Source organism: Mustela putorius, unplaced genomic scaffold, assembly GCF_011764305.1.
Source record: "Mustela putorius furo isolate JIRA1106 unplaced genomic scaffold, ASM1176430v1.1 tig00000224_pilon_pilon_pilon, whole genome shotgun sequence".
NCBI lineage: Eukaryota > Metazoa > Chordata > Mammalia > Carnivora > Mustelidae > Mustela > Mustela putorius.
The window spans coordinates 15475364-15500288 of record NW_025421321.1 but is presented as its reverse complement, the minus strand read 5'-3'; the positions used below and the strand labels follow the sequence as shown (position 1 = coordinate 15500288).

The window sequence follows — 24925 nt, the reverse complement described above, 5'->3', positions numbered from 1 at the left end:
CACAGAGGGGTCCATGGGGAGACGAGGGCTTCCTGACCATGAGCCCCTCAAGGATAAGCCCAGAGCCTGACATGGTGCTCGGAGCACAGCAGGGACTCCTCCAGGTTTGCTGAGTGAGTCAACAAACGTCCAACCTCATCGCAGATGGGAGCCTTTAGGGTAATGAGTTCTCTGGGCTGTGTTTCCTACCACAGTCCCCTTGCTTGCTTCCATTCTTCTTTCCAGCCTCCCCTGCTTGTCCTCGTCTTTGGGGGTATAAATGTTCTCACTTTCCCAGTGGACATTTGGCAGAGCCAGTGGGACCGCGTGTGCATGTGGTGGGGGGGGGCATGCGGGCTGTGAGGGGGCTGGAGACAAAGGCCCTGGAGTGAGATTCAGGGCACAGCTGAACTGCCCTGAACTTTTCCTTTTTGTTTTCAAGGAAACGAATAATCCAAGAACCACCCACGGGCCTGGCGGGCCCTGCTAAGCAGGGTTGGAATGTGCTGCCTTTCCCGTTAGTAATTGTTTTTTCTGGTCAGCCTGTAACCCTTCCCCTGCCATTCCCCTGCCACTGGGGAGAGGTCCTCCCTTCAGGGCATCAGTGGAGCTGGGGAGGACACGGAGACTGGTGTCCCCAAGGTTTCCCTGCACTTTCCCACTAGGCTGCCGCAGGGCGTGGCCAGTGGGCTTCTGGATCTGACCTTGACATTGCATCACAGACCGTCTGCCTGCACCGTGATTCTTAACCCCACTCGGCTGTCAGCCTCTGCTCTCGCAAGAGGCACTGGGGGCTGCCAAGGACTGGGGTACGCCAGAAGGTGCCCAGTCTGGCATGGGTCCTGTAGGCCTTTGTTAGGGTGTCTGTGTCTGACTGTTGCTGCGTCTGTGACTGTGATCGGGGGTCAGCACGAGCCTGTGTTGGAATGTGATCTGGGACACTGAGGACCCATTTGTGGCCTCAGTGTGTGTGTGTGTGTGTGTGTACGCGCATGGGTGTGTACACAGTCAAGTGTGTCCTGGGAGGGAAAAGAGTCTTGTTCCTGAGCTGACTCAGCACCTCTCTCTTCCGCCCCACCTCCCTCAGCCGCACCCAGTTGAGGGCCTGAGCCTTTGCTCCATGGAGGAGGCAACACCCTCTGCCGCCATGTTTCTGTCATTGGCTGCCCATCCCCACCAACAGGAGGGAGCAAACATGGCACCCCGGGCCCTGTCCCAGTTAAACTCCTTGTCTTTAATCCATAGGAATTCAAGAGGTCAGAGGTTTGGACTATTTCCTGACACTCCCCCTACCAGCCCCCAGCCAGGCCCTATATTCTCCGGTTTTGGGGGGAATAATCTGGAGCACTCTGGTTACATTTCCTGGGGCGGCTGTAGCTCAAGGCAGGCTTAGGTTCAGATGGAGATGATTTCAGCAGAGTCAGGAGGAGCCCTGGGGGTGTCCCTCACTGTCCCTCTACATCACCCTCTCTCCACGTGGACCACAGCTGCCTCAGCCTCAGATAGGCCTGAGATGCAGCCTTTAGTTCTTAGAGTGAGTGCAGCCTCCCTGGTCAGGGAGTGGGTGCTGGGTGGGCTGGGTGCCCCCTTCTCTCAGGGAGGGGCCGGGAACTCAGGAGCCGGGGAGAGCCACTGGGCCTGCTGCCCCAGCCTCAGCTGACAAAGCTCTGGGTCCCAGGCTCCGGGGCAGAGGCCTGCCTATGTCCTGAGCAGTTGGCAAAAGAGGCCGTGCCAAGGCCCGGTCCAGTGTGGCCACTGAACATTTGGTGTGAATCAAAGGCTTTTCCAGCCTGGAGAGGAATGCTGCCGAGTGGGGTCTGGGAATGGGCCTGGCAGGGCAAACACTGCCCTAATTGAGGCCCTTCTAGACTTTTAATTACAAGCAGTGTTTTCCCAAGCTTCCTAAATTGACCGTGGAGACCTGCTGGTGTTATTGCCCATGCCAGGGACAGGAAAAAAAAAATTGTTGTGAAAGCTTTTTCAGTAAGGTTTATTTTAGCCATGTTTTGAGGTGGAAAAGCTCACACAGTGGAGGCCGGAGCCATTTTCCTCTGAGGGCCTCCTTCAGACACAGCCATGGTCAGACGCTCAGCTCGAACACAGATAGACAGCTGCAGAGAAGGACACATGCACATCAGACACGGTCGTGGACGCGGCTGCCGGTGCTGTAAACAGCAGGCTGGAAACCCAGCCCAAGCCCCCGGAATGTTTTAGAGAGGAAAACAGGCCCTTGCCGACTCCCCTCCTCCACCCACTATGCCCTTCAGAAAGGCTGGGCCCAGGGCCTGCTTCGGAGCCCCTGTCCCCTTCACAAGGCCTGTTCACAAGGCCCAGGACAGATTTCAAACCCCCAGCTAGGAGTTTCTTATGGCAGAAACCTTTGTCCTGCTCTTGTCCCAATCCCTGGGGAACGCGACTGTCTGGGAAGGAAGGCCATGCCCTTGTCTGTGGAAGAAAAGGCCCTGACGTTCGGCACCCCAGCTGAATCCTTGGGGGCCCTTTCTGACAGAAACTCCATAGGGTTCTGGGGAGTGGTTAGGGTACAGAGGCAGCAACCTGAGGTGTCTCTGGATGTCTGAGCACTGAGCCCTGCTTGTCCGTGAAAATCACCTGGATTCCAGGACTCTCTAAGGGCAAGAAAATCTGGATCCCCATGGCTTGGGCCCTGGGGTGTGTATGTCATACCACTGCTCACCGTTGTAGCTGGAACGCTGGAAGCACTCAGCACACGTTTGTTGAATCAGTGGGTGTTTAATGGCAGACTCTGGGCGCCCCATTCCTGCCCCCCACAGCTCTGAAAGACTGCAGTTTCCCCTCTTTTCCTTTTTCCCTTCCCTTGGTGCTCAGCGCCTGTGGATCCAGACACCCAGGCAGTGTCCAGAACCCTTACCCTGTGTCCAGCTGGGACCCAGGAATGGTGCACAGTAGAAATGGGCAGGGAGGGAGGCCAGACACAAGAATGCCTGCTCTGCCATTTGGCCAAGGGTTCCTTGGGCTTGGGCAGGACCCAGACTCAGAGCAGGAGACCAGAGGAGCTTGGGCAGGGTGAGCCTTGGTGGCCGTTACTGGCCGTTGCTATCATCCCTTATCTGGGGCTCCTGGCTCTTACACCACGTCCCTAACCGCCCCTGGAATCGGGGCCCCTGCTGCTCCCTCCCCAAACAGACCGTTACTGGGTTTCCGTTGTGTGGGGAGGGTGTGAGGGGCTGTCTGCTTAATTAATCATTTCAGGCCACCCTGGGAAACTCATTAAGCCACCTCACAGGGCTGGGAGCCGGATGCCACTCTCTGAGTTGGAACTTTCTGGTCTGCCACACTGGGGTCCATGTTTCCCTCCACCCATGTGCACACATGTGCATAAGAATGTGTGTGTGTGTGTGTGTGTGTGTGTGTGTGTGTGTCAGAGAGAGAGAGAGAGAGAAAGCGTGCGCGCCGTGCCCTCGTGTCTATGATTGTGTGTGTGTTTGCGTTTCCTAGATTCTGCAAGGAACTTCCCCTGATTCTTCTTAATTACCAGCCTAGAAGAAATCCAAGATGCTTAGAGCAAAGGTCAGACTCCACCTGTTTTCCCTGCACTTCATTTTCTGGCAGTTCCCACAATAGTACAGATAAGTACAAGATTCAGGCAATCTTTTCTAATTAAAGTAATTAAAAACCGGCGATGATTGCACCTTTCATCTGAACGGGAAAATATTTACTCATCCAAACTGCAGGCCCTTCAAAGCATTCAGGAGGTCTATTTTGACAAACAGATCCTCCCCCTCCCCCAGACCATTCTCTCTCCTCCAGGACACACACACACAAAGGCTGGTTTATTTGGCAAGAGATGGCTGCAAGAGGCCCCGTGGAAGATGTGCTGGAGAGTGGGAGCCTGTGACAGGTTTTGAGCAAGTGCACACTTCAGCCTAGTCCCTGCCAGGCCCTCCTGAGAGGGTTTCTGGGGCCTTTGGGATTTTGATTTGACCAGTGGATGCTTTGCTGTTGCTCTTTCTCCTTCTCCCAGGGCGCTCCCCCCAAGGACCCCCTGCCTTGCCGGTACAGCTCCCCTCTCTTTTTAGGCCTTGCCCTCTGAACCGGCTGGCATAGAACGTCAAATGGAAGAACGTGTTGGAGGCTCAGATCTAGCCCGTCCCACTGCCCATCTTCCCAGGCTTTGACCCAACTCACTCGTGTTAGGTTGCTATTTTGCAAAAGCCCGTGTGCTGGATACAAAAGCCCTTCATCAATGCTGAAAACCATTCTAAGAGCGTGGGGTACGGCCCCCTCCCCTCAAGAAACACAGTCACACAAACTTCTCGACAAACTGCCCTTGGCTCCCCCCGGGGAAATCAGACAGAATGCAGACTGCGCTATTTCACTTTGAACACTGGAGGCAAGTCTAATCACCCAGTTTCCTGGCAAATGGGGTTTGGTGTCACAAACTGCAACTTTTCCCTAACGAGGAGTTCCTCCTGTGACCCCTACCAGAGGTGCCCTGACATTCCAGGGCCAGGAGTCCAGGGGTTGGAGTCTTTGAGGGGGTGGGGAGTGTGAAGGCACAAAAGCCTGAGTGCCCAGTCCCATGGCCCGGAGCTGACCTGATCTCTGTCCCATATCACCCCCGTCCCTGTCCCCACTGCCAGCAGACAGGACATGCTTTGGAGCTGGTGCAGCTAGAGCTTGAAGCAGTCTCAATGGGATTATCCACTTAGAGGCTGTTCCCAAATCCTCAGAATATGACATGAAGGAAAATTCTAGGAAACAGTTCCAGGAACACCCTGGCCCAGCTGTCCCCCGAGAAGGGCCTGGTTGCCTCTGCCTGCCTAGGCCAGGCGGGACAGTGTCCTCATGATGACCCAGAGCCCTCAGCTGTCCTCCCTGCAGAGCCGTGGCCTCAAAGAGCCAGTGTGGGCAGATCTGTATCTGTAGGAAGCATGCTGTTCTAGGGGTTGGGTAAGAAAGAACAGTCGGCGTGGGTGCTGTGTGCTGGCCTGTTGGTAGATGGATGGGCTTACTCTGCGCCCAGAACAGCCTCATCAGAGAGTGGGGGTGAGCCTACGGGGTTCTCCCAGGCTGCAAGCTCACTCCGAGTCAACCATGTTTGGACTCTGGACTCCGGCAGAGCCATCCCCAAAACCCCTCCTTCCCAGCCTTGCCTCTCCAGTCCCCGGCTCTAGAGCCATAGTTCTCATCTGGGCCACTCCCAGAAACACACTGGCACAGCTAAAGCAAAGGGTCCCCGAGGCCCACCTCATATCTCAGGGGTCTTGATTCAGGCCTGACCCCTATTGGACTCTTCTTGCTGGTCCCAAACACTCTGGGAGGCCTGAAAGAAGCCATGGGACCGGGGGATTTGCCCCCAGTAACTCTATCAACCTGTGTGCGCATGTGCCTGGCACACAAGGGCTCAAGTAGCCAGGGTTCCTGGGGTCCAGAAGCCCCTAGCCAGAGCCCAGGTGGGGAGCTTCCATCCCCCAGATGACCCACACCCTGTCCTCCTTCCAAGCTCAGTCTAACCCTCCTGCCCAGGAGGCCTGAGCCTGCAGGTGGCCCTCAGTGGGCCTGTGCTCCCTCAGTTGGACTCAGAGAATTGTGTTTGATCAAACCTAAGCATTGGGTGATTAACTTGCTTGGTGGAAACAGTCCCCAGGGGACTGGAACCCTTGTTGCAAAAATAAATTTTCCCTCTGGACCTAACTAGCTTTTGTAATCTTGCTTTCCTTTGCATTCTAGCTCCTTTTTTTTTTTTTTTGTTCTTTCTAGTATCCCAACCGGCTTTTATCTTCTTCCTTTCCTCCCACGGAGACCCAAACAAACAGTCCCAGTAAACAAACTTTCAGGCCATGCTCTTAAAGAGACATTGCATGCTTATTGCCAGCTGGACTGTTCCCCCACCCCCGGGCTTGGGGGTGTCAAAGATCACCATGGGACACTCACAGGAAGAAGCTGGCTTAAGGCAGTTTACCAAAAAAATTTCCCTAGGAGACATTGCTCCTTTCCCACACCTCATTAGAAGACAGAACAAGAGGGAACACTTGGGTTTAGCAGAGGTCTCTGAGTGGTACTGATGAGGTATGACTATGAGACTATTACTTTCTTTTGTCTCTAGAATCCGAAAGGATTTCTTTCTTTCCAAGCATGATTCAAAAAAAAAAAAAAAGGATTTTCCTGCCAAACTTCCTGCTCCCCCCACTACCAAGCCAACACATCTCCGAAGTGATAATATCGAACAAAAGGAAAATATGAGCCGAATCTAGTTTGCACACAACTTTCCTAGAACTTGGCTTCTTGTGACTCGGAGAGACTCTGGTCTTAATTTGTATTGTTTGTGCACAGCTGGGCTGATGCGCTGAAGTCACTGTGGGGTGGGGGTAAGTGTGTGCGTGAGTGTGAATATGCATGTGCGTTAGTCTACCCGTGTGCCAGGCTGCTGGCTGGAGGGTCTCTGCCTTGATGGGGGGGGGGGTCCTCCACAGCACTGCGTATGTGGACAAGGTGAGGACGTGGGTCACTTCCCACTTGAATCGTCTGGATTGAAAGGATCCGCAGCTCTTGGAGGGGCTGCGGGATGCTCTGGTCATGTCCATCCCCAAAGTGGCCCAGTCCAGCAAGGTGTGCGTCTAGGCCAGGATTCCACGCAAGGCAGGAGGCACCGCGGCTCTGGCTCTGCGTCTGTAATAGGTCCCTGGAACACTGAACTGCTGCTCCCAAGCCAGGTCTGAACCAGGCGTGTGTGCGAGAGGGCTGTGGTCCTGCTGCCCGCCGTGAAGACAGGGCCCCCTGCACCCTTGCCTTGTCCCTGCTTCGAGGGCTGGCCTCCACCTGGCGCAGGCAGAACCCCCAACACCCCCAAACCACTGACTTCTGTGGAACAAAGCCTAACTAAGGTGGCTTTTCCCCTTTAAGAGAATACATTCCTCAGCGGGATGGTGGCCCCTGGGGCTCTCTCCCACTCCCACTTGGAAGCCAGGCAGAAAAATTGCCTGGTGGGCAGGATTATGGGATTAGTCAACTTTCCCAAAACAGGCCCAGAGGCTCTGGGTCCGAAATGAGTTTTGGTCTGAGCCTTTCCCTGTGATTAGTGACAGATGTGTCAGTGGGCCCTCCCTCCTCCCTCTGCCAGTCTCGCTTCTTCCCTCAGTGCTAGTAACACACTGTGTTACCTTAATCACAGGCTCCAGAAATCTGGGGAAAGCATGTTTCAGTGAAAATGAGCCCCATGGTTCAATGGCTCCAGGACCCAAAGAGGAAGATACTACTGACTGGACCGACAGTCTCTTTGCCAGTCCTTCCCTATCGCCGCCAGAGAGCAGTCCCCCAAGCCAGGCTGAGCTAGAGGAGCTGGAGCCAAGGGGGCTGGTTGGGCCTCGGTGGCCTGTAACCCCGTCTAGCTTCTGCCTCCCATTCCTGCTGGCCCTCTGTCCCCACCAGCTCTTTGGGCCCAGCTCCCAGGGTCCCCCTACACTCTGAGACAAGCTGCCTCCGAACACCCCGGCCCTCCTTGACCTAGGCCTGCCCTTCAGTCCATCTGTGAGCCGGCCTGCACTGTTTCCAGAGCTAGTGTGTCCCAGGAAACAAGCTCCAAAAGGCCAGTCAGTGGAGGCCACCATGCTGGGACAGTGGGATGTCCAAGGACGTCTCTGTGGCAGAAGCAGAGCCCGGGATCTAAGCTGGGGAGGGGTGCTCGTAACTCCCCCAGGGACCCCCATGGCCTTGCCTGCATTAGGAAGGTCCTTGCAGAGAAACTATATGCTGACAGCTGCTGTCCCTCTTTGGGGCACTCTCCCTGGGGCTTTAAGCTCTGTAAAGGCTAGATGTAAGGAAATCGAATTTTGGTTCTTTCACTGATGCCAACGGTCTCTAGAGCTTGCCTCAAAAACCTCCTGGTGGAGCTCACCTGGTGGTCTGGAGGTGAGCTTTTCCTGCCCTGTGCCAGCTGCTGGGGGCTGCCTGGCCTTGGCTTCTCTGGGTGGCTAACAGCCAGGCCACACCCGGGATCCAGAGTTCAGAGCCTGGGGCAGATTCCAGAGCACAAAAGGACCCAGGGCGGAGTTCCAGCGGAGCCCAGAGCTTGGGCAATGCTAACCCCTGACCAGACTGGAATGGGCAACAAGTCTGAGCTCTCCGTCTTTCTCAAAAGAAAGGCTGCCCCTTCTTTCAAGGGTATACGATAACCTGTGAATAGTTCTCCTGGGTAAAAGAAGTATGGCTCAGGAAAATGTTAGAGCAGACCGACATATATAGACCTAACATCAGTGGTCCCCGAGTCACAGATTTCTGGGTCCTGCCCAAGAGCCTCTGATCTAGTAGGGGTGGTGCCTGAGAATTTATATTCTCAGCTAGTTCTCAAGTGCTGCTGCTGCTGAAGGTAACACACTTTAGAACTGCGGTAATAGTCCTTCTGTCCCATTTTACAGATGCAGAAACTGAGGCCGATGGGAAGAATCAGCTTGAGGGAGGTCAGGATGATGGTGTCCCTGAGAGCGAAGGTCTCCTCTCTCCCTGGCAAGAGAACTTCCACTCTCCAGCCCTGCCTCGTGGCTATAAGCCCAGGGCCACACAACTGGGAGCTGGCCCTCTCTGCTGGCTGCTGTGGCCCACTGGGCACAGTTCAGTGCTGGCTGTGACTTAGAAAATGTGCCTGTGGCCCCCCGTGGGTGCTGGAAATGGAAGTGGCATGTTTTGGCGTGTCTTGGCCTCCGGGCTGAAAACTGTTTATTTGGACTATTAAGAATACAACTTCAGCTGAACCACAAAATCAGCGGAAACCTTTATCTTGGGTGGCACGCTCTGGGCTTCCTCCCACTCTCCTGCGGGCTTGCAGAGTGGGGCCACATTGGACAAGGTGCCTCTGGGAATGATTCCAGGGCCTCTTAGTCTCTGCTCCAGAGAGATTAGTCAAGTGTATGGGGGGCTACTCTTCTCGGTTGCCTCTGTGCTGATGATGGGAAGGGAGGTATTAGGAGAGGACCCGAACTCTTTAATCAGAGACTGCAGGGCCTTTGGGGTCTCTTGAGTTGAGGGTGGGGCTTCTTCTGTAATTGGCCAAGACATATCTTCTGGGCCATCTTCTGCTACCCCAATGATCACTGTCTCAAATTATCTCCTTGTCCTTCACCAGCCAAGAAATGGGTAAGTTCACAACACCCACTGCCCAGTCCAGCACACTGAGGGCTTGGCTCTGACACCACCCGATTACCCCTTTAGTCCTTACCCCTCTGGGCCTTCCTGGGCCTCCATAGTGGTAGTAGATAAATCAGGTGTGTGCTTATAACCCTCCTTGAAGTTTAAGCTTCTTGCCACACAAAACCCAAGCCTCGGCTTCCTCAAGTAGCTCCAAGAGGAGCCAGCCCTCTTGGCCTTAGCTGGTCATGGCTGGTCACTGTGTTGAGAAACGATCTCATGATTGGGTGCTCGGATGACCAAGATCACTCTTTCCTCCAGCTGCTCTCCCTCACCCACTCCCTGCATGGTTGCTGAACAGGCCCTGCTCTCACACCTTCCAGGGCTCTGCCAAGACACCCACTGGGCCCCTGCAAACACTGATAAGACCCGTTTCTAGAATCTCAGATTTTAAAATTCTACATCTTATTTTGTTTCTGAACGATTCCAGTTGGCAATCTTGTCTCCCTAGCTACACACTATAGACACTTATTGGGGTAGGAACTGAGTTTTCTGCCAATCACAAGCCCCCCACCCCCACCCCTGCCCCCATGACCCACCAGGAGTCTGGGTTGGAGCTGATGAGTGATTTTGGCATTCACCACCTTGGCTAATGACCTTGTCACAGAGTGTGCATACATAAGGGCGGGAGGAAGGGGGGCACTGGGACACATCTGACTTCCTTTGTCTGCCTCAGCAGCTACCTTGGGATGCACCCCTGACTCCAGCGGGACCCCCCATCCCCAACACACACTGGAAATGGGGTGAAAGGGCCAAATGCCCAGGAGGCAAGCGGGTGATGTCTCCTTTTGGGAAATGCCTTCTCATACTCTGCCCAGAGTGGATTCCAGCAAAGGGGGTGGGTGGCCAGAGTGTCAATGGAAACAGTGAAATCTCTAATTTGTTTCTCCATCCTGGCTCCAATCCTTTTTTTTTTTTTTTAAGGATGTACAGCAAAGAAAATAAACCTGCCTGGGACTGAGCTGGGGGTGGGAGAGGTCGGCAGTCCAGGGAGTTAAAAATTAGCCAAGAGCATGAAGAATTCTACATCGTTTCACAATTGGTCCCTTGTTCCCGCATTCATATAGACCAGTAAAGAGGATGGGGAAAGCGGGATTATAATGATAGAGAAACAGCAGCAAAACACAACATGAAGCTGGGGAGGAAGCTGGGGAGGACGCCGTGGGTTACCCATTAGCCTGCCAGGCCAGTGGCTCAGGGAGGCAAGGGCCCTGGCTACTCCGTTGCAGGCCTGCTGGTCCAGGTGGCCTGCCTCCAGCTCCACCTGGGCCGCTGGAAGTTTCTAACTGGGAGCAGGCCCTTTCCCGGGTTGGGCCCTCACTGGGCCCCGTTTCCTGGAGAGGCTGCAGCGGTTTTCTAAGCTGCTAGTTGGGGGGCCTGGGGCGATGAGGGAGGCCCGCCTGCGAGTGGAGGCTGCTCTTCGATGCTGGGGAGGGAGGGCCTGGGGCTGAGGAAGGAGACAAATTGAGGGAGGTGGCTCAGCAGTTCTTGTCCTGGGACCTCACACTCAGCAGACATTGCTTTTCTCTCTATAGAACCGGGAACTGTCCCAGACCAAGGAGTTTGCTCAGGGTCACACAGTTCTTAATGGGTTGAGCTGGAGGTTGATGGAAAAGCCTTGCTCCCCAGGTCTCTCTGAGGCCACTGGGTCCCGGCCCTCCTGGGAGATGTGGCCTGCCTCACGGAGCCCAGGACAGACTGGGGCGCAGGATTGCCAGAGGCTTTGCCTCCATGTCTCTGGGTGGTGTGGAGGGGGTGGCCCCGGCTCAGAGGGTCGCCTGGCCTCCTTCAGTGGGTATTGCTGCTCCCCACAGAGCTGAGCCCACACGCTAATCATCTGGGCAGGCCTGACTCCTCACCAGAGGTGTGAACATGCCCCGATGTCGGGACCAGAATGAGGCACTTTCATAGACAAGTTGGAATCCGTCTGTGAGCAATAAATTGCTCTAGTCCCTGGGGCCATTTTCCATCGTAAATCTGAATGATTTGACACTGCAGATCCTCTGGGCTGGAGCCATTTCCAGGGCTGGAGCCATTTCCAGGGCAACAAGAAAGCTTGTGGGGACTCTCCCAGGGCAGGGCCAGCAGGGAGCCGAACCCCTCATCTACCTCCTGCTCTCCTGTCCCCACCAGTTTTGGCAGCGGGGGTCCTGCCTTCCTCTTTGAGAGTCTGTTCTGGTCTTCCAGGGTGTGCACATGCCTGGCTATCCTCAGATCCCTTAACCGGCTGCCTCCCAGCTCCTGGCTACTCCTTCTGTGGCTTCCTAGCAGGTTCTGGGCAAGGGTCTCTCCCGACGTGTCCTCTGTGCCCACAGCTTCAGGGAGCACACCGTGAATCTGACCTCAGAGCTGCGTTTCTAGTTCAGGCTACTTTTCCATGTTTCTGCTGGAAAGATTCTCCACCAGCATGTCCCAGGGGCCCCTCAAACTCATGCTGTCCAACCAGAACTCATCTTTCCCCTGTCCCCTACTCCACCCTCCCAGAAGGCACAGAATCTCTCTGGAATTGCCTTTGGCATCTCTCTCTCCTTCGTATCCCAGGCACCCCCGAGGTCTGCTTCTTGACCCCAAGAAGTCACATCTCCATCTTCCCTTCCCTAACACTCTTGAAATTCCATGTATTGGATTGTTTATTGTAGGAGACTCCTGACAGTCTTCCCCCTTCCAGTCACGTAGCTCATATTCCTGAGCCATCATCCCAAAGCCAGGCCCAGAGCATGTTCCTTCCTGATTCCAACACCCTCAATGGCTCCCCAGTGCCACCAAAATAACCCAAACTCTTTAGCATAGACTCACAGTCTCCACCCTGAACTGACTCTCAACCCCGCTTTCCAGTCTGGTTGCCCACTGTTGCTCCTTAGAAGCTGTGTGTTACAACTGTTCCAGACCTCTCCCTCACCCCAAATCAGCCTTGCACTTACTGATGTGCCATGATGTGCCTGTCATGTGCCTTCTGCTTGGTGTGATCAGTCCTGTCTCTGCCCCACACAAAATCCTGCCCTTTGTTCAAGACTCAGCCCAGACACTGAACACCGAAACCCAAATGATGGTTAAGACCCTGGGAGCCCAACCCAGACTGACTGGGAAAATATGCACTTCTATTAATTCTAGTGTTGGACTTTTTGTCACTTAACCCCTTTGTGCCTTGGTTTGCCCATCTGTGAAATGGGTATAATAGCAGTAGTGGCTGCCTCATTGGGCATTGGAGGACTAAGTGAGACTATGTATAAAGCGGAAGAGTGTCTGGCATGTGGCCAGCACTTTATGTGTCTAGGAATAGCTACAATACCCCAGACTGTGAAGCTTCCTCTGATAGCCTAGGCCAGATCTCCAATCTTCACAGCATTTCCTTGACACTGGTAGCAGCACTTACCACATTTGGTTGTTGTGGAGTCAGAATCCTTTGATGTCAGGGACTCCTGGATGGCTCAGTCGGTTAAGTGTCTGCCTTCCCCTCAGGTCATAACCCCTGGGGGTCCTGGGATTGAGCCCCGCGTCTGGCTCCTTGCTCAGCGGGAAGTCTGCTTCTCCCTCCGCCCCTCCCTGCTGTGCACATGTGCGTGTGTGTATGTACAAATAAAATCTCTCACACATAAATAAATAAAATCTTAAAAAAAAAACCTTTGATAACAATTGGGCAATTGTCAGAAACTGACAAGGGAACAAGGGAACTTTTATCACAGGCTTTGGGATGGGTCTTATAGCACCAAGGGATGGGTCACATTAGACAGAATTATTGCTGGGGTGCTTCACCATGGAAGAGGGAATGGAATTATGGGGATTCATACCACGAACTTCAAATTGGTCCCCCGAACCTGTTTCCCCACATTTCTTAGTCATACAACTCCCAATTTTTTTGCTGTCATGAATAAAGACTACATTTCCCAGCCTCTCCTGCAGCTGGATATGGTCACTTGACTAAGTTCTGGCCGAAGTGTCATTAAAGGGTAGGGAATGCCCTTCCTTGCTAGTAGCCGGATTCTGGAGCCAGACTGAGTTGAAATCCTGGCCCTGCCACCTGCCACCTAGTTGTGTGACCTTGGGCAAGTTACTTAATCCTCTCATGCCACAGCTTTTTTAGCAGTAAAACAGAAATGAAAATAATATTGACATAATAGGGCTATTGTCAGGATTCTAGAATTAATATTTGAAGAGTGATTTGAATGGCTCCTGGCACATGGTGTGTGCTCTCTAAGTGTGGCTCTGGCGAGGAATGGAGATGTTGATGAAGAGAAAGGTGGCCAGACTTGAGGACCACGTGGGGCGATGAGGGAGACCCCTCCACTGGGGGCTCCCCGAACCCTTAACACTTAGTGGGCCTCCAAACCAGCCTGGAGTGCTTGTCTCTGACCGTGTTTATGGGCGAGAACAAGGAACTTCTGCCTTGGTGAAGCTACTGTCATTCAGGGTGATTCAGTTATTTGCTGCCGAATGGAATCCTAAATGATACGAGGCCATGTAGGTCCAGCATACAGCTCTGTCCACTGTTCCAAGTTGAAGTCTCTTGAGACTGTGTCTTTTTGTGCCCATTGAGGTACATCCTTTCAAGACAGGAGAGCTTTCTGTGCTATGCTAGTGTTTATATGTCTTGTAAAGTCCTACTCATGATAAGTGCTCAGTAAGTAAGTACGGAATGATGGGGAAAATGAAGCTAAAAAGTGTTGTTCTGGCTAGGCAGTCTTCGTCATAGTCTGAAACCTCCAAGGGAATCTTTGTTGGCTAGTTGCAGAAAATCGTGGTAATAAGGAAGAATAGTGCTTGATTTTTTACGGAGAAGTGCATTATATTGTTTAACCTGTATGACCACCCTGTGGAATAAGTCCTCCCATCAGCCTCACTTTACAAACGAGGAAACTGGGCTTCAGAGACATGGGGATCAAGGTCTCAGATCCAGACAGGAGAGCCAGGACTCAAACTCAGGCAGTTTCACTCCAGAGACTGGGATCTTAGCAATTCTGCCATGAAAGTGTCTCCAGGGCTTTTCTCTGGTGAGCCCTTTGTCGAGGAAGTTGAGATCACCGGGAACCCTTGCTTCTCTTTCTGCTTTGGAGGTTTGTCTGGAGGGTTGAGCTTCTAGGTGAAAAGGTCAGCATTTTCCTGAGGTCAGTGGGTGTGAAGATCCACACAGACCCTGACCCCCTACATGAACCCAACCTCTCTCTCTCCCCTTCTGTTTTTTTGTTTTTGTTTTTGTTTTGTTTTTTTTTTGTGGCCATGACCATGACCAGCGGCCGGTCTGACCAGCTGATCTTTGGCAAATGGTGACAGTGATCGCTTGCTTCATTCTGCTCCTGCCTATTGTGTGATTTTCAGCATCTTACGTGCTATTAGGCCCTTTCATGTTGTCTTGGCAAGAAAAGCTTCATTTTGAAAGATAAAAATAAAGAATGAAAGACTCTGTCCCCCCAAATGAAAATTTCAAGGTGAGATTTTAGGCAACAGAGATTTTGGGGTTGGAGAATTTCCTGCTCCCTCTCAAATCACTCCTTCTGCTTTCCCTCCTCCTCTTCCTCTTCCTCTCCTCGTTCTTCTTCTTCTTCTTCTTTTTTTTTTTTTTTTTTTTTTAAGATTTCATCCATCCATTTGATAGAGAGAGATCACAAGTAGGCAGAGAGGCAGGCAGAGAGAGAGAGAGAGGAGGAAGCAGGCCCCCCACCAAGCAGAGAGCCCGATGCTCTCTCGATCCCCGGACCCTGAGATCATGACAGGAGCCGAAGGCAGAGGCCTAACCCACTGAGCCACCCAGGCGCCCCATCCTCCTCCTCCTCCTTGTTCTAACCACTTCACATTCCCCTCTCTTTTTTCCTGATCCCAGAGCCCACATGTCCTTCATGGCCCAATTTTAATCTCTGGTTCAGGAGGACCTCCCTGCTGGTTCCCATGCCTGTGGGCCACCCTGTGTCACTCAGGCCACCCCTGGCTCAGGGTCCCCTGGCACTTACAGTCTGGGCTGTTCACTTTAGCACTTCTTCATACACTGGGCCAGTCCTCCAACTGCTGCTTATGTTTTTAGTTTTCTTACACAGCTTGCTCTCAGAGGACCAAGGTCACATTGAATTTAAATTTCCAAGGATATTGTTGCAGGAATTTCTCCCTTCGGAAGTCTTCTTCAGTCTCAGGGAAGTTCCATGACCTCTTCAGTCTCTTCCTGTCCTGAGTTTGAAAGATTCTCTATGCTTCCTTACATTCCTCCCTGGTGCCTGATTCAGTGCTGGGTAACAGGTGTTTAGGAAGGAATTACTGAGCTGTCTTCCTCTTCCTGGAAGCAAATGCAAAGGGCCATTGAGCAATGGTGCAAAAGCTCTCCTGCTTTCAAAGATCTCCCAACGAGGAGGTGACACAATTTCAGGCTTCGGGGATCAGTGCTTTTTTGAGACCACTTGGTCACGCTTGGTCATGCACCCACTGAAGCATCACCCCTCTGGTCTGGGCAGCCTTGACTGACATGCCTCTGGTCCAGTTTTTAGGCTGGAAACCACAGGTGGCCCTTCCTGAAAATGACTCAACAACCAACTTGGACTTAGCACCAGCCCCCTCCCTGGGCTCCAGGTAATGAGTCCCATAGGACCAGGCCAGGACTATAGAGGTCCCACCTTTTCTCAGAAAGATCCCATTGCCAACCAGAGACAGCCATGGCAAAAATTTGGCAAAATTCGAGCCCATGCACTTTTAAGCCACAGCTTCGTGGCTTCCTGTCGCTGTGGCCTCATTCCACCACACTTCATGGTACCCAGAGGGAGGGAGTTCATCTCAGACAGAAATATCTGTTTCCCCCAGTGACTTTGTCCAGGACTCAGGTCTACAATACCCAGGAACCTTCTTGGAAAGGGGCTAAGAGAGGTGTATCTTACCCTGCTCGAACCTGGACCCCTGGAAAATGTGGCCCAACACAAGCCCATTCTAGACAAAGCCAGAGGAGGCATTTGGGCTTGGCTTTGAGTTTGCACTGTGACCAAGTGTTCAGAGGCCCTCTGACACCCTTAGAAATGGCACCCATGTTCCCAGCATTCAGCTCAGTACTTTCTTGCCTGCCTCTTTCTTTCCCGTAACACTCTGGGTCACAGGGTAGAATGAATGGAGTTGTGACTGAAGGCACAAGTGGGAACAAAGACCCTTTCCTTCACATTGCTTGAGACCCCAAGACTTTTGCATCTTGTCAAGCCTGAGTTAGCTGTCCCTAGGCCCTTTGTATCCACTCCTGGAATGGCCTTAACACCCTCACCACATCCACATGCTCCCCAACCGTCAGGGTGTGATTCAGTTCTGCCTTCACTACCTTCCTTTCTTCCTTCAGAGATCTTTTTTCATCCTTTGAACTCTTAACTCTTGACATGAGCACCACTCTTGAGTGGCATTCAACATTGTGACATTGTTTATTGCCTCATGTGGCTATGAAGTGTGTTGTGAGTTTATTTTCCATCCACTCTCTGCACACTTTAAACCAGCTCTGTCTAACAGACATATAAGGTAAGCTCCTATGTGACTTTAAAATATCCAGTAATCACTTTTAAAAAGTACAAAGAAACAGACCAAATTAGTTCTGATAATGTATTTTATTTAACTCAATGTATCAAAAATAAGTGGGGCCAATATAAAAAAAATATTAATGAGATATTTTACCTTTTTCTGGTACAAACTCTTCAGAATCTGGTATGTATTTTATACACATAGCACATGTTAATTTAGCTGCTCTATTTCCACGGAAAACTCTTTATCTGTATTTAGATTTAATGATGACCTCTCCTCTTCCATTTGCCCAATATGGAACCAGGGACTCATCTTGGCAGCTCTAAGATGGAGCCATACAACCAAAGGAATTCTGGGAATTGTAGTTCCCAGCCTCTCTTGGTGAGACTGATGAGAACGGAGAAAAGGATGGTGGTGATACCTGAACGGACAATGGGCAATCTTTATTCCTTGGATGAGCACTCCTAGGAGTGAGTGGGAAGAGTTGCCAGTTGGGAGGAGCAGCAGCAGCAGATCAAACCCTGGGAGGGAAGGCAGTAAATCCAGAAGGGCTCCTGATTAAGCCCAGAGGAGGGGAGTCTCTGGTATTTGGGGGAGGGGGGAGCAGAGAAGGAGGAAAAATGGAAGGAGAACAGTGGGCTTCTGGGAGGCTGTGAAAGTGTTCTGGGCATCCTGATACTCCACGGTCACAAGGTGGTCGGGGTTCTAGCTCACTGACATCCACAATGGGGGCTTTCACGTTTGTCTCTCTGCATGACTCTGGGCACTAAGATTTGCTGGGACAAAGGTGTACTCCCAAGGTCTCAGAAACTATGAATTCAGAGGCTGTGTGTATCCCCCTCCTCCAGGGAGGCTTCCCAGTTAACAACCCCCTTAGTCTGAACCCCTTATTTTGACACTTGCTCACCCACACAGTGCCATGGCTTGTTTTTGTGCACGTGCCGTGTCCCTCCAGGTAGCCCTTTGGGGACAGAGGCCCAGCCTATCTTCCGTATCCCACCCATCCTGGAATGTGCTCCACACAGTGGTGCTGGCCTGAGCTGGGGCAGAGGCCAGCAGGGAAGAACTCTGGCATCACCAGAGTCCCCAGGGCTGCTCCTGTCACCAATGGGCAAGGGTCTGGAAGAAGGGACAAAAGTCCATCGAAAGCCACTTTCCTTTATCCCGGGGCAGCCAATCTGACTGAAGACTTGGAGGAGCAAACTTGACTGAAGGAAACTAGAGAGTACTGGAATCAACCCTCAGGCTATTGAAAGGAGTAAGGCAAACAAAACCTGGGTGTGTTGGGGGTGGGGCCCAGTTGCCATGACACTGAGGGCACTGGGCCATAGTCACCAAGGCTGGGCCAAGCAGGGGTGAGGCTCTGTGGGGGAATCTCCCCTCAGCCACCAAGTTGTCTAGGGGAGGCTGGCAAAGCATTAGAACAACTACCTCATAAAGAGGAGACCCCCAAGTGAGGACACCAGCTTCTGACCAGTGAATGAGCCACTCACCTCTCTTCCTGGGCATCAACTCCAGATATTGGCAACATAGTAACTATGACCTTTCCGTTCCTTCTTAAGAACTTTAGGGCTGGGCTCAAGAGGGGCTAGAATCCATGTAGTCAGGGCCCTGATCTTGTGGATGAGGAAACCGAAGTGAATTTGCGATGAGGCTGGAGTTGGGGTTTAGTCTCCTGGCTCCTCCCCGAATGCTTTTCCTTCTTCCCTTCGTCCTTTCTACTTGCCTCACCTCAGATAGTCTCTCTTTTGTCCTCCCTCAGGACTGGGATCTTTTTTCTGATACTTCATCTTCTGAAGAAGAGATAGCATTCTCCATGTTGTTGATTTCAGAGCAAGCTTTGAGGGCCCGGTGCATTTGAGGACGTTATAAACGGTTCGTCAGTTCTCATCTAGTGATCTGGAGGCAGAAAGTCAAACCCCACGGGGCTGTTGAGGAATCCAGACAGCAAAAGTCAGATCATAGTGCTTTAAGCAACGAAACACGGAGGATTTGACAAGACTTGTCTTCAGATACTCCCCACACTCTGAAACTAGCCATACTTTGTGCTTGCAATTCCAGTGTCTGGCACCAGATGGCAGTATTGTTCTGTTAGGAATTTAAGACAATTTGCTAGTCTGAGATAGGTTTTCAATTTCATCCGTTCCCTTCCGTTGGTTCCTTCGTTCATTCTTTCATTCGACAATTATTTACTGAGTGCTTTCAATATGACAAGCACTTTCTAGGTACTGGGAATACAGCAGTGAACTAACAAAAAGCTGTGACCTCTTGGCCTTTATATTCTGGTACAGGCAGGGGATGAATAAATGAGAAAAGCAGTTGGTATATCATAGGTGCTATGAAGAAAGATAAAGCAGAGAAGGGGAAAGGAGGGCTTGGATGGGAGTACATTGTGAAGTTAAAGGGAAGGTCAGAGACGATAAGAGCGTAGAGACTGATAGCTGGGAAATGCTATGGGGCTTTTAGGCAGCAGGTGAAAGGCAGAAGCAGAAAACGTTTGCATAGGAATGGGCTGTAGAGGGGGTTATGTTATATTTGACAGATGGGGAGACTGAGGCTCAGAGAGGAAACCCAAGGACAGTCTGGAGGGCAGAGGCTGGCAGCCTTGGCTCCCAGGCCCCTCGTACTCTTCCCTCCCTTCTCAAAACCAGTCCTGGTCCTATGGGAGCCTGCCCTCAATTTGGCAGAGACGATGAACTCATGAACTCACCAAATGCTGTTTGCTTCTCTTCCTGAGAACATTTTCCAGCCTACTTTACAGTTACCAAGTTCTGGTCAATGCATACTGGGCAGGGGTGATAAACACCAATTCCTGTGGACTTCCTGCGTGATCTTCCACGTGCTCCTCTCTCCCCATCTGTGCAGCTAGAAGCACAGGAGTCCAGAGCCTTGGAGGATGAGAAAGTCACTAAAAGGAGGGAGACTTGGGGGGCCTGGGTGGCCCAGCTGGTTAAGCATCTGCCTTCAGCTCAGGTCGTGACCTTAGGGTCCTGGGATTGAGCCCCGCATCAGTGGGGAGTCTGTTTCTCTCTCTCTCCCTCTGCCTGCCCCCCACCAAATAAATAAATAAAATCTTTAAAGATAAATAAAAAAAAGAAGGGAGACTGGGCCCCTGGATGACTGCATGAAGCCATGGCTGGATAACCCTGTTTTGGACTGTGGCATGAGCGAGTTTTGTGTGGACATCACCAGGGACAACCATGGACTGACAAGCCATTGAGATGTGGGGGTTGTTTGTTACAGCAGCGGGCTTACCCTAACTATTACACCCTCGCGATTGAATTTAACTGAATATACGTCCCTCCCACCGTAGCTTCCTATGTTGTCCATAGGAGCCTCCTTGCTATTTCTGCCTGCCTGTGCAGAGCCCTTTTCTCTCTGTTCATAGCTCCCATTTTCATCAGAGGAGCCATCCCTCTTCTTGGTGAAGCTTTCTCTCATGGAGCCTCTCTACCATCACCCTGAGGGCGACATGGGACCCAAGTGACCATTCCGAGTACACGGTCCTCTTGGCCAAGTAATTGGTTCAGGGGCAGATACATAATATGATAAATCTTGCCTGAGATGCAAACCATGGATGCTGGAAAGAGGGTCTCTCCTCCACTACGGTACTGAACAATGGGAGCCAAGAAAGCCCAAAGCTGCTGGAGCTGTTTGTTGTCCAAGGACACAATAAAGAAGCCAATGGAAGATGAAACCAACATAGAAAAAAAGAAGGCCAAAGAGCCAGAGAGAAAATCTGACTCAACCACATTATTCCAATCTTGCCAGAAGTCCTGCCGACCTTCAGTTTTCCTGGTTACAAGAGCCAATTACCTTAAATAAACAAACAATCAAAACACCCCCAAAAAACCCCAAAACTGATCAAGTTTTTATTTCTGTCACTTAGCACAGAAAGAGCACTGATTAATAAGTAATTATAGAATGAAGATGTATTGGGACCACTGCTCATGTTCAGAGCTACAGACTACGATCAGGTGGCAGGTAAGTCAACACCGGCCACGAGGACCTCCTGGTTCCACATACAGATGTATGTGGCAGGTGGGCTCGAAGTCTATGTGAAGAGCAGAAAGACCAGTTGACAAGCTGGGTCTTGTTTGTCCGCATTTGAGGTTGCTGGCTTATCAGGATATAAGAGGAAATGTGCACCTTTTCCTTTAACCTTCTGGAAAAGCTGGCTTTTCAGTTCTTGAGGTCTGAGCTTTCCTTATCATTGCGAGGGAAGTAACAGTCTTTGGTCTGTGTTTCCGGCCAAATGGAGAAGCTGTCAGGCAGGGGTGGGCTGCCCTGAGATTTGGGGGGCCCGCGCCCATCTGGTGGTTTAACAAGGTGTCTATCAGGAGGCCCAGGAGAGAAATAGGGCTTCGAGGGGACCAAAGGCGAGAAGTGTTGGAGATTCTATGGGGCCGGGGACATGGACAGCAGAGATTGGCCCCCATAGGATTGCTGAGGTGGGCAGGGGCTGCTCTGTGCCTGTGAGAATTGGACCGCAAGAGTGCAGGCTCAGAAACCTGGAGGAAGGTCTGCAGGTCAAGACCATGTCAGAGTAGAGGCTCCCCCTCAGCCTGGACCACGTGGGCAGTGCCAGGCTCTGGCACTGGGGTAGGTGGGTAGGCACTGTCCACACCAGAGAATTTAGAAGAACAATTCATTAACTCAGTAAGAATGCAGGGGAAAGTCCTGACACCCCAAACATTGGATTTTTAACATTTTCACTTTTGTTGATTATTAAAATGCACGCTTAGTGGCAAAACACGAGAATATTGAGAAGGTGGGTGAAGAAAATGAAAACACCCAGAGTATAGACGAGACCCTGAGAAGTTAGGGACTTGTCTGAAGCATCCTGACATGGAAAGGCATGCTTTCTGGGGGTAGCTGGGTGAAGAGTGGGCACGGGCGTGGGTGAGACTGAGGATGATCTAGAACACAGGAAAGGAGCAGGGAGCTTGAGGGCAGGGGAGCTTGTGGCCCGAGGAGTCACAGGGCGGGTTTGGGGCCCTTTGGCCAGAAAGTATGCATGCAGATTCACAGGCGAAACAACAAAGGGCAGCTGGCCTTCCAGCAGGGCCTTCCTCGTGCTGTCTCCAGACAGCCTGCAGGAAGGAAGGAAAGGCAGTGGCTAGGATTCAGTGTAGACCAAAAGGACCTAAATTTAGATCAGACGTCCAGGGAGGCGCTAGGAAATGCACTGGAGATTGTCTCGCCCTCTGCAGCATGGTCTTCCAGAAGCACATCCAGGAACAGCATCTTATGTGACACCCCCCACCCCCACCCCCAGGAGGCCTTGATGGTAGGCAGGGGTGAAAACATGTCATTTACAGGTGAGGCCCCCAGGGCACAAAGCCATTCCTGGAGTAAAGTCTAGAACTCTGGTCTCCTGGGCCCTGATCTCAGCCATGTCTCCGGGAGGGGAAAGAAAAGTAGCATGGGCGAGTCTCCACATTATGAATGCTTCCCCTGTGGCTGATTTTGCCACAGCTCCCTGCCCCTGTTCCCTACCCACTAACTTGGTTCAGGCCCACAGGCCCCTCTTTCTGATGGCAGGCCGGCCCCTTTCCTGTCCTGCCCTCGGCTGTGGTGTTCCAGCTGTTGGCCCACAACCTGGGGCCGCCCATGTGTGTCCCTGACCTCATGTCTGGTTTGCCAACTCTGCTTTCCCCTAATCCTGAACCCAAATTCCTGTCCCTGGCCCCTGTGGGTAACCTGCTGGATGGTTTGTCATGGAACCCATTCCCCCCTACCTCAGCCACAGCTCCCCCTTGTCATTGCCAGCCCGTCTGGGCCTCATACTGGGGATGACAGCTGACCCCACAAGCTGGAAGTGGGCATCTGGATAAAAGGGGCCTGGACACTCACTCTGAATTTCTTCCATCTTCCAAATGTCACACCTGTCCCTCACAGGGCTCAGAGACCCTTTCAAAGCCTGAATTCCATCCTGTCCTCCTAAATTCACTTTCTCTCCTTCACTGAGCAAAAACACATGCCTCCAGTTGACCCACGGCTCCTCCGGCTCTGTCCTTCCAACCACTGCCCTGGATCCTGACGAGCTGGCCATCTGGTGTCTGCTGCTTCTTCTGTTCTGTGCCTAAAACCTACTCCTCCACGCCATCTCTCTGCCTTCTATGAACGTCTTATCACTGTCGTACAATGCAACCCTAACCCCCAATGCCACAGTCGAGGTCAAGGCTCACCCTCCCACCCCTGATGTCTCCCTGCACTTCCGGCTGAGCTTCTCAGCCAGTGTGAGTATTACTTCCTCCAGGAAGCCTTCCCTGATCTCCACTCCCCTTTCTCTCAGGATTGCCAGTCTTATTGTTCTGCATCTGGAGCAAACCTTGATTGCAACACTCCTCCCACTGTGTTAGAGCTGTGTGTTTACTTGCTGGTCACACCCATTAGGCCCTGGTCTCTTGGGGAGAAGGAATAATGTCGTTCTGTCCTGGAGCCCAAAGGGTGCCTGGCAGGTGGCAGGTACCTGTAAACACAGGTTGCTCTGATGACTTTGGTGGCCATTTCTTGAGGATCATTCTAAAAGCACTTCCTGTTGGAGGGGCTCTCAGCTCCTCTACTAGACTGGAGGTTTCTGAAGGCTGGGAACCTGTCCTGTTCCTTGCGGTCCCTCTCAACACGGAGCTGCTGGCAGGTCCTGTGACTGGAACACAATACGGACTCGGAGGAGGACTGTGGGCAGAATGAGATGTGTGCCTCGTGTTTCTTCAGGCACACCCAGCTGTTGACTAATGTGTCCCCACAGGCAATTAAGTTTACGAGAGAGGTTTTTTACCTGCTTGCCAATCGTGACTACAAAGACACTTGGAGAGTCCGGGGGCCGTGAGCTATCCGTGGAAGCTGGGGGGCCAGAGAGCCACTGTGAATGAAGGCAGAGGGCTGGGTGCTCAGCAGGTCAGTTTCCAAAGAACCCACCCCTGTCCTGGAAGGCCAGAGGAGTGTCTGAATCCATCCGGGGGACTGGGGATGGTTCATGAGGGTGGGACAAACCCTCTACTCCACCACTTTACCCACATGCCAGCCTCCTGAGCAGGGAATATGGACTCTGGCTCCCATCTGGAACCCCACTAGCAGAAATGTTCTTTTGGTTTTCCTGTTGGAATCCTTGGAGCAGGAATGTTCTCGTGGTTTTCCTGTTGGAATCCTTGGAGCAGGAATGTTCTCGTGGGTTTCCTGTTGGAATTCCATGAAAAGCGCTTTTATTCTTCCAGCCTCGTGCCCTTGAAGTTTCAGGGGCGCAGGGTCCTGGGGGATTCCCAAGCCTGGCCACTCCAAAGCTTTGCCCACAGTCTCTGGGCGTCTAATTAGCATGGAAGCGTCCCGGAGGAGAGACTCTTTGCCCGAATGCAATGCCGCTGCTAGGCTTTCTGAGTTAAGCTCCGGTCATTGCTGTTCTGCTAATAAACAGAGTCCAGGCAAGAGGGCCGGCCCTGATGTGGGGTGGCGAGGATGACGGCGTTGTACTTCGATGGAGCCTCGCTGCCTGGGTCTGGATGGTGGCTCTTCCTCAGCTCGCTAAGGAATTATCCCAAACTCTCTGGGCATCAGGGTCATCAGCTGGATGGTAACCCAGTCTACGTCATGGAGTTGTTGTCAGGGCGGTAAAGGAGATGACCCTCCCCCTTTCCCTTCACAGAGCCTGGGACCTGGTCACCTTTGCTACAGCCTTGGCGTGGTCCAGCCACCCCGACTTTGCAGGGCAGAATCGCTCCTTTTCTTCTGCCCCATCTCACAACGCTGCATTCCTTGCGCCCCTTCCAGCTCTCAACAGCTCTGGCCAGATGTCAGGGGTCACACACAGGTCCCCATGGTCCTGCCCTTGGCCCCACCCATTTGTAGCCACCTCCCCTGTAGCCCTCGAAACCCTCTAGCAGACTGAGGGGCCTCCTTTGCACCTGGGTGTGTAAGGAAAGAGTACAAGGTCAAGGCCAGAGCACATTTTCCAGGTGCCATGTTTAACTTTACTGAAGCTCAGCTCCTGGGACAATTGCTCTGTGATTCTCCTACGGAGCCCACGTAGGAAAGAGTGACAGGGAGAGACCCCCCCTATCCACCTCCTGTCCTCTTTATTCTGCTTCTTTCTCCTCCTCTTCTTTCTCTTCCTTCTCCTCATCCCAGCCTCTTTCTGTCTCGGGACATTTGCACATTCACTTTCTCTCTGAATCCCTACAGACCTTAGAAGGCAGGTGGAACATAGGACTCCATTCCTCACTTCGGAATGAAGTTCAGACAGAATAACAATATTAGTAGCTCCCGTTGCTCATGTTAACTAAAGATTTTTTGGAATAAGAATTCGCTCACATGGTTG

At 52.2% G+C, this 24925-nt stretch overlaps 1 long non-coding RNA gene across 1 annotated transcript in view; it reads left to right on the top strand.

The window, feature by feature from the left end:
* Window positions 1-24925, top strand: part of LOC106005827 — a 132207-nt gene that overhangs the window by 93913 nt on the left and 13369 nt on the right. Inside the window, exon 3 of the long non-coding RNA XR_001179480.2 lies at window positions 19997-20592. This is a non-coding gene — a long non-coding RNA (uncharacterized LOC106005827). The remainder of the gene's footprint in view (window positions 1-19996; window positions 20593-24925) is intronic.